This window comes from Sinohyriopsis cumingii, chromosome 4, assembly GCF_028554795.1.
Source record: "Sinohyriopsis cumingii isolate HCF-2022 chromosome 4, ASM2855479v2, whole genome shotgun sequence".
Classification (NCBI taxonomy): domain Eukaryota; kingdom Metazoa; phylum Mollusca; class Bivalvia; order Unionida; family Unionidae; genus Sinohyriopsis; species Sinohyriopsis cumingii.
Window position 1 is genome coordinate 43884130 of NC_142964.1, and position 13343 is coordinate 43897472.

The following is a 13343-nucleotide window of genomic DNA, read 5'->3' on the forward strand; positions in this document are numbered from 1 at the left end:
TTTATATTCCTGTACATCACTATTTGGGTTGTATGTATTTTTGTCTTTCGTGTTCATATTTGAAACATTCAATAAACGTGTTCTGAAAAAGTATATAAACTCTTGTCTTGTTTGTTTTTTCGTGTCACAAGTGACATTTCTCATGCCATGGCTACCTCTGCTGTCTCTGCTCCCTCTTCCTCTACTGTCAAAGTCATCGACGAACACTTAGATCGTGCCAGTTGGGAGGCTTTGTATCTTCGCCATCCCTTTAACATGCTCATTGCTGGACCTAGCGGTTCAGGCAAAACCGAATTCGTCAAACGTTTGATCGAACATAAACATCATTTGATCGATCGACCCCCTCAACGGATCGTGTGGTGTTACAAAGAGTGGCAATCGGCGTACAGCCTCTTGCGAGAAAGTCAAGGCGATTCCATCGTGTTTGTGGAAGGCATTCCTAAAGAAGACGATGGCATCGTCTCTGACTCCCGTCTAACCCATTTGGTCATTTTCGACGACATGTTAGGAGAAGACGAAGAAGAAATTAAATTGTGGTTCACGCGCAAAGGGCATCACCGTAATGCCAGTGTCGTTTACATCACCCAAAATTTGTTTCAACAAAGTAAAGCCCATCGCACCATCAGTCTCAATGCGCATTACGTGGTCTTGTTTAAAAGCCCTCGAGATAAATCGCAAGTACAAGTCTTAGCCAAACAGTTAGGAACGCCTTGGCTGACTCAGGCGTACGACGATGCCACTCAAACGCCACACGCCTATTTACTCGTCGATTTGAAACCTACGACCCCCGAGGATTTGCGATTTCGTACCCACTTGTTTCACCACTGGTGCCAAGACGGAGGGCCTGTCCTGTACACGTCTCCGTCCTCGACTTCATTTCACTCCCCATAAAAAAATCTATAAAAACCTCAGACCCTTTTTCGTCTGTCTCACACAGTGTGAACATGACGTCCCTTCAGTCGCATCTTCCCGTCAAATTGATTCGTGCCTTGTATGGCATCAGCCGAGAAAAAGATCCACAAACACGAGCCCGTGTCTTAGAAGCTAGTCTCAAAGAAGTCTTACGATGGTTCACGGTGACGGCACGTCAATTACTCCAAGGAATCATTCAGATTCCTCATCAAACCAAACGCTTTTTCGATCGAAACAAAGTCGCTTTGGTCCAACTGGCCGATCCCCGCATCGACACTCAAACCAAAAAACAAATCATTTTGAAACCTGGAGGGAGCGGTACTCTAGGAGGGGTCATCATTCGCTCACTCTTAAGATGGGATCCTAATGCCCCCAAAGTTATCCCCAAGACAAAAGTCCAACGAAGCCCCAAGAAGAAAAAGAAAAAGACCAGGTCCCCAAGAAGAATAACTTCTCCAGTGGCAGGACCCTCCTCTTACCAGACACCACCACCATCACCCCGGAAAAAGAAAAGAAGCCCCCAGAAAAAGAAACAGAGAAAAAGTCCCCAGAAAAAGAAAAGTCCACAGAAGAAGAAAACTAGTCGCAAGAGAGGCACTTCGGCCAGGACGCAACCTTACAATCGCAAGCCACGACCTGCCACAGCGTCTCCGGCAGCCTCACGTTTGTCCACTTCTCCGTTGATGTCACCAGGAACTGAAGAGTACTTGGAGACGTTGATTACACCAAGAACTTCTCCGTTGATGACCCCCAAAAGAACTTCCCCAGTGGCAGGACCCTCCAATTTAGCGGCAGTGGCTGCTGCTCACAAAGTACCTTCTCCCAAAATCAAAGTCCATGAAAGATCGGGCATGTTACAAAGTTTACTGGATTTGTCCAAGCAAGAACTGGCTCGATTTAGTCCGTTACGTACCCCTGCACGACGTGTCATGCCTGTCCTCAAACTGATAAAACGTAAAGACAATCAGTGGCGACGAGTTCCAGTATAAAAAGACCTGTGACCAAGTCGGGGGTATCAGTGAACTTGTAAAAGATGTCACCTCCAAGAAGCCACAAAAGAAAGAGACAAAGGCAGACGCGTCATCCGACAAAGCGCTTAGCCAAGCATCGACGTTACCCTAAAAAAAGACACAGTCGTTCCAAGAAAAAGAGGCGTCAACAAAGGGGAGGATTCCTTGGCGATTTTCGGAAAAACATTGTCACCTTTATGACAAAGCGATAGTCCCAGAAAAAAAAGATAAAAGGGTGTGCGTTAAGTCATCGACGTTAGTGTCTGTTCGGTGAATGTCCCGGAACCCACAAGCAAAAATGTCACCCTCCAGAAAACCCAAAGGAAAAAAAAGGAAAGGACTGCCACCACGTTTAGCCAAACATGGGGACCTGTTATCTGTCCTGTCCAAAGCTTCTCCACCCCTACGAAAAAAACTCATTCAAACGGCCTCCAAAGAGGTCATCGATACCGTGTGCGAATGTTGTTTGAACGTTTTGAAAGGCACGATCCCTTTGTCCAAACACCAGAAACAATGCTTAGGCAAACATCGTCACGTTCTTCGGAAAATGGTTCAAAAGAAAATTCCCATTCGTCAAAAAAAGAAGATGTTGGTCCAACGTGGAGGCATTTTACCTCTCTTGTTAGGCCCCATACTAAAAGGAGTCTTGGGAACCATGTTGGGAGGACTGATGGGAGCAAGATAAAAAGGCCTTCGGAAGTCCCAAGATCTCAGAATTCATCCCTGACAACTCCATGGAAGGACGAAAACTAGCTTTAGTGCCTTACAAACGATGGATGGAATACCATCGGTGGCAAGAACAACGCACCCCGCATTTACCTCCCAATCCCAATTTGAGCGAGATGTCCCAGTTACAACACGAATTGCAATCCTTGATGGATCGCCAAGATTTGTCCGAAACAGAAAAATCGCAAAAGTATGGTCAACTCTTGCAACGACTGCAACTCTTTCACCAGAAAGCTTTAGACGAAACAGCTTTACCCACTCTAAAAGATTTTAAGACCTTGATGAAAAGTCCAGCACCATCATTACCACCACCACCACCACCACCGCCACTACCATCCCCAAGGGTTACCAGAGATGCTACCCCACAAAGACCTGAGGAAGAAGAGATGCGCGAAGTGTTTCAAACACCGTCAGCAGCTCCCATTTCGAGTAAGATTGCAGGATCCTTGTTGACCCCGTCCCCCACACCCCAACGAGAAGAAATGAAAGCTTGGGTTAAAAAGATGATGTCCACGCCTTCTTCGACAGAAGTGAAAAAGAAAGAAGGGAAACCAGAAGTGAAAAAAGAAAAGAAAACCAAAGTCATTCCATTGCCACCTCCACCTCCACCACCACTACCTTCGACTTCTACTCCCGTAGCCCATCGGACACGTAAATCCGTTTCCAAACCACCCTTTCGTCCCACCCAAAGTAGCATCACCGAAGAGTGGGTGACTTATTAACACACAAAATAAAAAATGGAAAAAGTCTTAGCCAGCATTTACTACGATCCCTCGCATCCTGCAGGTTACGCAGGAGTTCAAAAATTGTATCGTGCTGCCAAAACGCGGCTGAAAAGTCTCCGTTTACCTCAAGTGCAACGATGGTTACAAGAACAAGCTACCTACACTTTACACAAACCCATTCGACGCAAGTTTGCCAGAAGTCGCACCCGAGTGGAAGGCATCGATCATCAATGGCAAGCCGATTTAGCCGATGTCTCTCACTTGGCCAGCTACAATCGTGGTTACAAATATTTGTTTTGTGTCATCGACGTCTTTTCCAAATTTGCCTGGGTCGTACCCTTGACTTCCAAATCCAGCAGCGAGTTAGTGCGAGCCCTGCAACGAGTGCTGAAACAAAGCGGTCGTCACCCTCTTCGATGGCAAACGGACAAAGGCACCGAATTTCTGAACCAAGCTTTCCAAAAAGAATTAAAGAAACGTGACATTCATTTTTTTACCACCGAGAATCCCGAAACCAAAGCCAGTATCGTGGAACGTTTTCAACGTACTTTGAAAGAACGCATGTGGAAATATTTTACGCATCACCACACTCTGAAGTACATCGACATCTTACCGCACCTGGTGCAAGCGTACAACCAATCTTACCATCGAAGCATCGGACGTGCCCCGCAAGACGTGACTCCCGACAACGAAGTGCTGGTGTTCGAGCGCCTGTTCGGTACGTCCCCGACGAGGGCTGTCCCCAAGAAAAGTGGAGAGTTGACCGTGGGAGATTGGGTGCGCATTGGCAAAACCAAACGCACTTTCGACAAAGGTTACTTACCTAACTGGACGACCGAACTGTTTCGCATCACTGGACGAGTACATGGCCGTCATCCTGCCGTCTATAAATTGGAAGACATGAACGGAGAAGTACTCAAAGGAACGTTTTATTTGCCCGAGTTACAACGTGTCACCAAAAAAGAAGACGACGTGTACGACATCGAAAGCATTCTCGAACGCAGAACCCGTAAAGTGGGCAAACGACGTGTCAAAGAAGTCAAAGTACGTTGGAAAGGATATCCACCCAGTTTCGATTCTTGGATCGACGCTTCGCAAGTCATCGACTATAAAAAGAAGAAGTGACCATCATGCCCTTTCACACAGCAGCAGACGCAGCTACGTCGACCAGTCCTTCTTCCCCTAGTTCTTCTGTGCAAGATTTACAAAAACAACCCTTGTGGGTGTGGTGCGGAGAACGTGTGCCTAAAACGCAAATCGTCTTTTTCTGCCAAATCTTCGTGGTGTATTGTGTCATCGGGGCAGCCATCGCCAATTTGAGTTTGCAACAAGGAGACAAACAATTGTGGACCATTTTATTGAGCAGTTGCATCGGTTACCTGCTTCCCAATCCCTCCCTGAAATTCTCCTCGAACGGGAACGTTGTGTCCAGTGCCAGTGCCAGTCACCACTCCAACAACCACAACCAGAACCCCATTTTGGGCGGAGACACGCCTCTGACGTCCACTAATATTCCCTCGGACAGCCACAGAACTCTGGAATTATGAGTCACCAAAACCAATTTTACTTGACCTTACCCAGTGACAGTTCCATGGAGGTGTTTCCCCACAACACGTTGTGCTGTTACACGGCCAAATTACCTCAGGCCATCCCCTTAGATCACGAAGCCCATTGGGAAGTGGCTTTAGTGGAAATCATTCACCCAACCCAAGTCCTCAATGTCCTTCCCAATCAAAATTTTTTTCATGTGGAAGTTCATGACGAGCCATTGCAACAGGAGTTGAATAAGAAAGTCATATATGACAATAAAACCTATAATGAGAAAACTCAAAAGTGGACCTACCACTTTTTCATTTCCCCAGGCTATTATTTTAGTGGTCAACATTTGGTCAGCACCATAGCCTCCAGGTTTAATGCCGTGTTTGGGAAAGCTTTGGAGCATGTTAACAAAAGTGTCACCATGGAGTACCACAAAACAGCTCGTCGCTTCTCGATGAAATTTGAGCGGAGTAAAATCATGTCCATTTTATTTTGTCCTGAATTGTTTGACATGTTGGGCGGAGACATGAACCTGAGAATGAGCATACTCAAGAACAACGAATTACCCATCGTTTACGACAACGAGTCTTTTAGCAAGTTATTTCGTACCCCAGTAGAACTGAACCAAGGACTGAATTTGATGTTCGTGTACTCCGATGCGGTGGAGTATAACGTGGTGGGACACACCTCCGTACCGTTACTGCGTGTCATTCCTTTCAAAGTGGATTCTGCCGCGAACGCTGACGAGGAAGGTGGAAACACTTACCACGTCCACCGCGAATTTGTCCATCCTCACTATTTGCCAGTCAGCAAGTCGTATTTGGACACGGTCAACATTACTATAAAAGGAGATCTGGGACAAAATATTCCATTTACCAAAGGAAAAGTCACGGTGAAACTCCATTTTCGAAAACGGTTCTCTCACGATTCGTAAGTAAGTCATGTATCCAGTGTACCAAGGGGTTGCACGACAGCGAGGACACGGTTTAGGAGACATGTTAAAATCGGCCTTTCGTTCGGTGGCCCCGGTGTTGAAACCGATGGTGACACGCGGATTGCACGCCTTGAAAGATGCGGCACTGACGCAAGGCAAAGAATTTCTCCAAAATGTCATCATCGACAAACAAAACCCTAAAGAAGCCTTCATGAGGGCAGGCAAAAATGTCCTGCTGCAAACGGGTAAAGACATTTTAGGCCGACGAGACACACCTATAAATGCCCTGCACGCTACCGAGTCAGGCATTCAGCAAGGACAAGGCAGAAAGAGACGACGAAGAAAACACCCTTTCACCAGACTTCAAGCTAGAAAAGCCAAGAAAAGAAGAACCGTTCGAGACTTAGACGTTTTCGATTATTGAGACACAGAAAAAATGATGCACCGAGAGTCATGTGCTTGTTCCAAGACGGAACTGGATATGTTTGCCATGCCCCCCACCATGATGACGATGCAAGAATCCCAGTGGGTGGAATTTCATCCCGTCTCCTCTTTGACGGATTCCGCTCCCATCGAGTTCGAAATCAAAGGACAACCCGAAGATTACATCGATCTGAATAGCAGTTACCTGTATTTGAAAGTCAAAGTGATCAAAACTGACAACACCAATCCTGGAGCCAATGATAGGGTAGCGCCCGTCAACAATTTCATGCATTCCTTGTTCAGCGAAGTGGACTTGTACTTGAATAACAAACTGGTCAGCAGCAGCATGGATACTTACCCATATCGTGCCTACTTGGAAAATCTCTTGACGTACGGAAAAGAAGCCAAGAATACTCATCTGGATGCTTGCGTGGTATGGAAACCTGACACGGCAGGTGCAGGCACGTTTAGCGACACAGCCCTGACAGAAGATGACAATCCTCACAATGTGGGGTTTAACACACGTAGAACTAAAATTTTGCAAGGACGTAGTTTAGAACTGATGGATCGTTTGCATTTGGACATGTGGTTACAAGAAAAGTATTTACTGAACGGAGTGGATATCCGCCTGAGACTGAATCGTAGCACTGCCGCTTTCCATTTGATGGCCCATGCCAACGAATACAAAACTGTTATCCAAGAAGCCAGACTTTACGTACGCCGTGTGGAAGTGTTACCTAAAGTGGGAAACGACATCAGTCAGACGTTGAGCAGAACGACCGCCAAGTATCCCATAAGACGTGTGGAAGTGAAAACGTTCACCATTCCTGTTGGACAGCGATCCATGATCGAAGATCATCTGTTCCAAGGACAGTTACCCAAGCGTTTGATCGTTGGTATCGTCAGGAATTCAGCTTTCAATGGACTTCACAGCGAAAATCCTTTTGAGTTTCGACACTCTAGCGTGTCCAAAATCGAAGTCAGTCGTGACGGCAAGACCTTGTGTACACGACCCTTTGAGCCTAACTTTGCCCAGAATAATTACTTGAGATCGTACTTGTCCCTGTACGAAGCCACCGGACAGTTAGGAACCAATACCAGTCACGGTATTACGTACGAAGATTATGCAGGAGGCTACGCTTTGTGGGCTTTCGATTTCACTCCAGACCAAGGCAGCGACGAGGGACATTTCCACCCTATAAAATCAGGCCAGATTCGTGTGGAAATTCAGTTTGCAAATCGAGACCCTGCTGATCCAACGTTGAACGTGATCCTGTATGCAGAATTTGACAATACGATAGAAATCAACAGTTTGAGAGAAGTCATTCTAGATTACTAGAAGCCATGGAAGACTGTTATCCCTCTTTACCTAGTGAAGAAACTTTGGACATGAAATGTGAGGAGACCGTGGAAGGAGAATCCCAAGACAAAGACGAAGAAATTGTCATGATGAAGTCGAGATGGCCAGAACAAGAAGCCCATTTAGTCTCCTGTTTTGCCAAACACTTGGTCGACAAAATGACGGAATTGATCAAGAAAAATTGTTATGGATGTCAAAACGATCATCCCAGTCAAATTCAACACGATAAATGCCTGATGTTGAGTCAAGAAGAAAAATTGGACGAGTATCTGGACGAAGCTTGGAGTCTCATCTCAAACAAAGACGTGTTGCACCAGTGGTATAAAGACTTGCGTGAACATTCTTGTCCACCATTAACCACTCAAGAGATCCATCGTATCGAAGCTCTCCTGAATCAGAGTGAGGAAACAGAACGAATAACCGTTTATTCGTCAGACATTTTCAAGCAAAAAGTCAGGATCGAATTGACGACTTATTATTACCTGTGAAGAAGAAAAAAACACAAATCAATGGATACCTGGGAACTTTATTACCTTTTGAACCATAGTTCGTATACGGCTTCTTGGAATCCTGTCGTCTGTGCTAAAGATGAACTCCCTCATCGCAAACCTAAAGACCATCAAGCTTACGTGATCAACACGGACGAAAGTCATCTCCCAGGAACCCACTGGGTAGCCGTCTACTTTCCTCAAGAAGGATGTGTGGAATATTTCGATTCGTACGGATTGCCCCCTTTGGAAGACGATATCATCGACTTTATGAGAAGAAATGCTCAAACCACCCGATTCAATAACGTGAAATTACAAGGCACAGATTCCTTGGTGTGTGGACAGTACTGTGTGTATTTTCTGCATCATCGCAGCCTGGGCTATTCCTTAGAACATTTAGTGACTCATTTTGATCCTCGTTCTTCTGCTAGAAACGATGTGAAAGTAGATCGATGGTTTTGTGACCATTATGCTTATCTTTTGTCTCAAGCTAGGAAACGTAGTGTCCATCAATGGCCTAATGATTTCCAACAGTGGAAATCACAATTTCATTCACAACGTTGTCAGCCCTGTTCAAAGTAGTTAGTATTTGAAGAAAAAAATGTTTGTGATTTGAAAAAAATTGTTTGATGTTATAGTGTTGGATTATTGTTAAAAATGTTAGAAATGTTGTTGTTTAGTGTTAAGTGATTTTTGAATAAAAAATGTTGTGTTTTGAAAAAATGCTTTTGTCTTTTGTTTAGCTATAAGAATGTTGAATTGATGCTCTTTCATTTCTTACTATCCCTCTCATGACAATCACTGAACGTTGCGACTCGAAAACCGTGTGGGGGATGTTTTCCTTCACGTCCGCGCTTTCACTTTAAGAACCGGGGTTGTTTCCAGTCTAACCATCCATTGTCGACTCATCCTCCTACGAAGATGTGCTCCAAACTAGCTAAGCTCAACGAAGCCTACGTGAATTTGCATAGGGTCAGACACAGTCTGATACCGAAGCCAGAAGAAATAGAGAATGTGAGAATGTTAAAAATCACTGAAGACCTGATAGAAGAGCTCTTCAGAGAAGAAGTGAACAGGGAGAAAGAAGAATGGACAGAGAAGTACAGACTTCAAAAACAGCAACAACAACAACAACAACAACAACAGCAGCAGCAACCTGAACCTGACAGAGGCTTTGTCGATTGCCGTATCGACACCAAAGAGTTCTTCTTCTCTTTCCGAAGAAGCAGACCTATCGCCAGAAAGTCTATCCTCAGAGGACATCGCATTCTTAGAAACTAAAAAAGAATGCCATAGCAAACAAAAAAACAGCCCTTTTCAGGGCTACCCCAATACTCTAGAAAAGAAGTAACGATCGATTTGCCAATGTGTGTGTAGGTAGAGTAGTGTGAAAATAAACACTAACTCTTTTTAAAAATGTGAGGGTATGTGTTGGTGTGTTAGTGTTTGTAAGAGCTCAAGTAAGTTGGTGTGGATAGTAGATTAAAATGATATCTTTTCTTAGTGTTTGAGGTGTATATTTGGAGTTAGATTGAATTGCTTTGCGTATGTGGATAGTCTATTGAAGTGATTTATAAAAAAATTTTAAAATAGTGATGGGTAGCATAAAAAAGTGAGTGAGTGTTTCTTTTAGGTCCGCGCGTTGTTGTTGTTTCTTGGTCATGATCTAGGTAAGATGAATTTTATGTTATTAGGGGGATGTTTTCCTTCACGTCCGCGCTTTCAGTATAAATTGAAACTCGTTCGGCAGTCCAGCTACCCTTGTTGATTGATCAACACCAAAAAATGAACACGAGACTTGAGAGACTGTTGGAGCTTCATGTGCATCTGGAATATGCCAGGCGCATATTAAATGAACTGGCCGCGGAAGCCATTGTCGAGGAGGGAAGGATAAGAGAGGAGGAAAGAAGAAACAAAGAAGAGGAGGAGAGAAGATATAAAGAAGAAGAAAGAAGATATAAAGAGGAAAGAAGAAACAAAGAAGAGGAGGAGGAAAAGGAGAAAAGAAATTTCAAAATCCCAGAGAGCGAAAATTGGGATTCTGAAGCGACATATCCTGCCTCTGCTCTCTCCCCCCAAAAGGTAAAAAGTAACTGGGGGATAAGATGTGTATGTGGCGCCAGGCCTGGAAGGTGCCACCATTAACCAGGTGTCCATGAAGTTCCAAACAAAAACAGCCCTTTTCAGGGCTACCCAATACTCTAGAAAAGAAATAACTATTAATTTGCCAATGTGTGTAGGTAGAGTAGTGTGTATATAAACACTAACTCTTATTTTAGATAGTGTGAGGGTATGAGTTTGTGTGTTTGTGTGTTTGTGTTTGTAAGAGCTCAGGTATGTTAGTGTGAATAGTAGATTATGGGTTTCTTAGCGTATGTGAAGAGTATAGTTAGGGTTTTATTATATGAAATGAGAAAGTAGGGGGATGTTTTCCTTCACGTTCGCGCGATGTTGGGTCATCATCTAGGTAAGATCCATTTTATGTTTTAGGGGGATGTTTTCCTTCACGTTCGCGCTTTTCGTATAAGAAGCCACAGTGCTCGTTGTTCAAACCATTCTGCAAAGAATACAAAGAAGATGGCTTCTAACCAAATGGACAAAATGGAAAAATTGCAAAACGTCCTCGACAATTTAGGAATGATAGAGCAAATGTTGGTTAACCTAAACGAGGATCACTATTCATATAGTCCCCATCGAGTGAAGATGGAGATAAACAATTTACGAAAAATGAAGGTAATCATCAGTGATCTGTTGAAAGAAATAAAGGAGGAGAAGGAGGATGAAGAGGAAAAGATAAGAATAAGAACATGGAACGAAAAAATTGAAAAAGAAGAGGAAAATGAGAAGAGGAAGAAAGAAGAGGAGGAGGAGGAAGAGAAGAAAGAAGAGAAGGAGAAAAAAAAGAAGAGAAAGAGTGTTGGAGATAAAATAAGAAGTTGGTGGAGGAAAAGAAGAAATTAGAAGAAGAAAACCCAAAGGCCCTTTTCAGGGCCCCCATATATCTCGAAAAGAGATAGTCTTTGAATTGCCTACCCCTTTTTTAAAAAAATTTTTTTATTTTTTTTATTTTTTAAAAAAAATCCTATATTCAATTTCCCTTGACGCTAGATTGACCCACGATTTATTCCCATGTTAAATTCCCCTTGTACGTAGAGTGACCCACGATTTATTCCCATGTTAAATTCCCCTTGTACGTAGATTGACCCACGATTTTTCGCCATGTTAAATTTCCATTGTACGTAGATTGACCCAGGGGTCCCTGTAATGCTAATTCCCATTGTACGTAGGGTGCCCCACTTCACTACTCCTATTGCATGTAAAGAACTAGAATAACAGAAGACTACATCACGCCACCATCCGAACCGTTGAGCTAACATTAGCAATGGCAAGTTGAATTTGTGTCATCGATGTTAAATAAATACCTTTTACACGAAAATATGCGAGAGTCTGTCAAAACATCGAAAAGTACCTTTATCACCAGCCCTTCCTCTTTGGTCTTCGTATCACCAATTAATTGAAATGTTTTTTTGCATTTTAAAGAATGTTTTTTTTTTAAAAAAAAAAAAATACAATGTATGTGCCGAGCCTATTTATTCCTGCACCATTAGACTTCTTGGGCCATTAGCAAATGTTAGAAGCTCAAAAGCCTGAATACCCGTATATGACACCATCCCCTCCATCCTGCCCGCAATGTATCTCATGATCTAAAGATAATAATTAAGGTTTCAGTTAGAGCTCGTGTTACCAAGCTCAGTCTATTACTAAATGCAAGGCGGATTGTGTAGATTGTTTGCTTGTGGTCAGAACTAATTTTGTAATTCACTGTTAGGTTACTTCGTTGTAAACTAGTGTATTTATTAATGCGCTATGTTAGAATTTACATATGCTTGAATTGTGAATTTGGGAAAATGGTTGAAGTGTGTAAGATTAGTTAATATAGATGTATGGATATAGTCATCATCATCATCATCATTGGCGACTCGGTCTCGAAAGACCATGCGAATAGCGCCCTTGGGGTGTTGTCTGTCTCTCTTGGCATCGTCTGCTGTGGCTGTGCAGGCCTATACATAAGTGACAGTCCCTACTGCAGTTGGTGCAGACATACTGGGAAGTCTGCGTTACTGTGGTTGCTGCTGCGTTCTTCTTTCTCTTACGTTTCTCTGCCGCCAACTGGCCTCTCCTCGCATCAGCGACTGATATGCCATTGTTTACCATCAGTCTCCAGGTGCCTCAGTCCTCGGCCAGCTCTTCCCAGCCATCGGGTGAAATGTTGCATGCCTTCATGTCCCTCTTGCACACATCTTTGAAACGGAGTGAGGGGCGTCCGACTCTTCTCATGCCAGTGGCCAGCTGTCCATATAAGATGTCCTTTGGCAGCCTTCCATCCTCCATGCGTCGGACGTGACCCAGCCATCGAAGGCGGCGTTTAATTAGCAGGGAGTACATGCTGGGGATACTTGCACGCTGCAGGATCTCGCTGTGTGGAACACGGTCTTGCCAGCTGATTTTCAGGATGCGTTTTAGGCACCGTATATGGAAGGAGTTGAGCCGGCGTTCTTGCCTCATGTAGGTACTCCAGGTCTCACTTCCATATAGAAGGGTGCTGAGAACGCAGGCCTGGTAGACTCGGACCTTGGTGTGCTCTGTCAGCGCGTTGTTTTCCCACACCCTCTTCGTTAATCGAGCCATGATGGTATTTGCCTTTCCAAGCCTTCTGTCCAGCTCCATATCAATCGAGAGAGTGTTGCTGATGGTTGACCCTAGGTAGGTAAAGTTGTTGACTGCTTCCAGGGTGACACCGTTGATTTTGATTGAAGGGGCAATGGTGGTATCTTGCACGCTGACATTTGTTTTTTCCAAGCTGATGGTGAGACCAAACTGCGTGCAGGCAACAGCAAAGCGGTCTCCCAGTCTCTGGAGGGCTTCCTCGGTGTGGGCCACAAGAGCTGCGTCATCTGCAAAAAGCATCTCCCTGATGAGCACAGCTCTCACTTTGGTCTTTGAGCGCAATCGTGCCAGGTTGAACAGCCTCCCGTCGGACCTGGTGTGTAGATATATGCCATCCGTGGACGTGTCGAAGGCGTAGGACAGGAGCAGGGAGAAGAAGATCCCAAAAAGTGTTGGTGCCAGCACGCAGCCCTGCTTCACACCACTGTTAATTGGGAAGGAGGTTGAGGAGGATCCATCATACAGGACTGTTCCCTTCATATCTGCATGGAAAGAGAT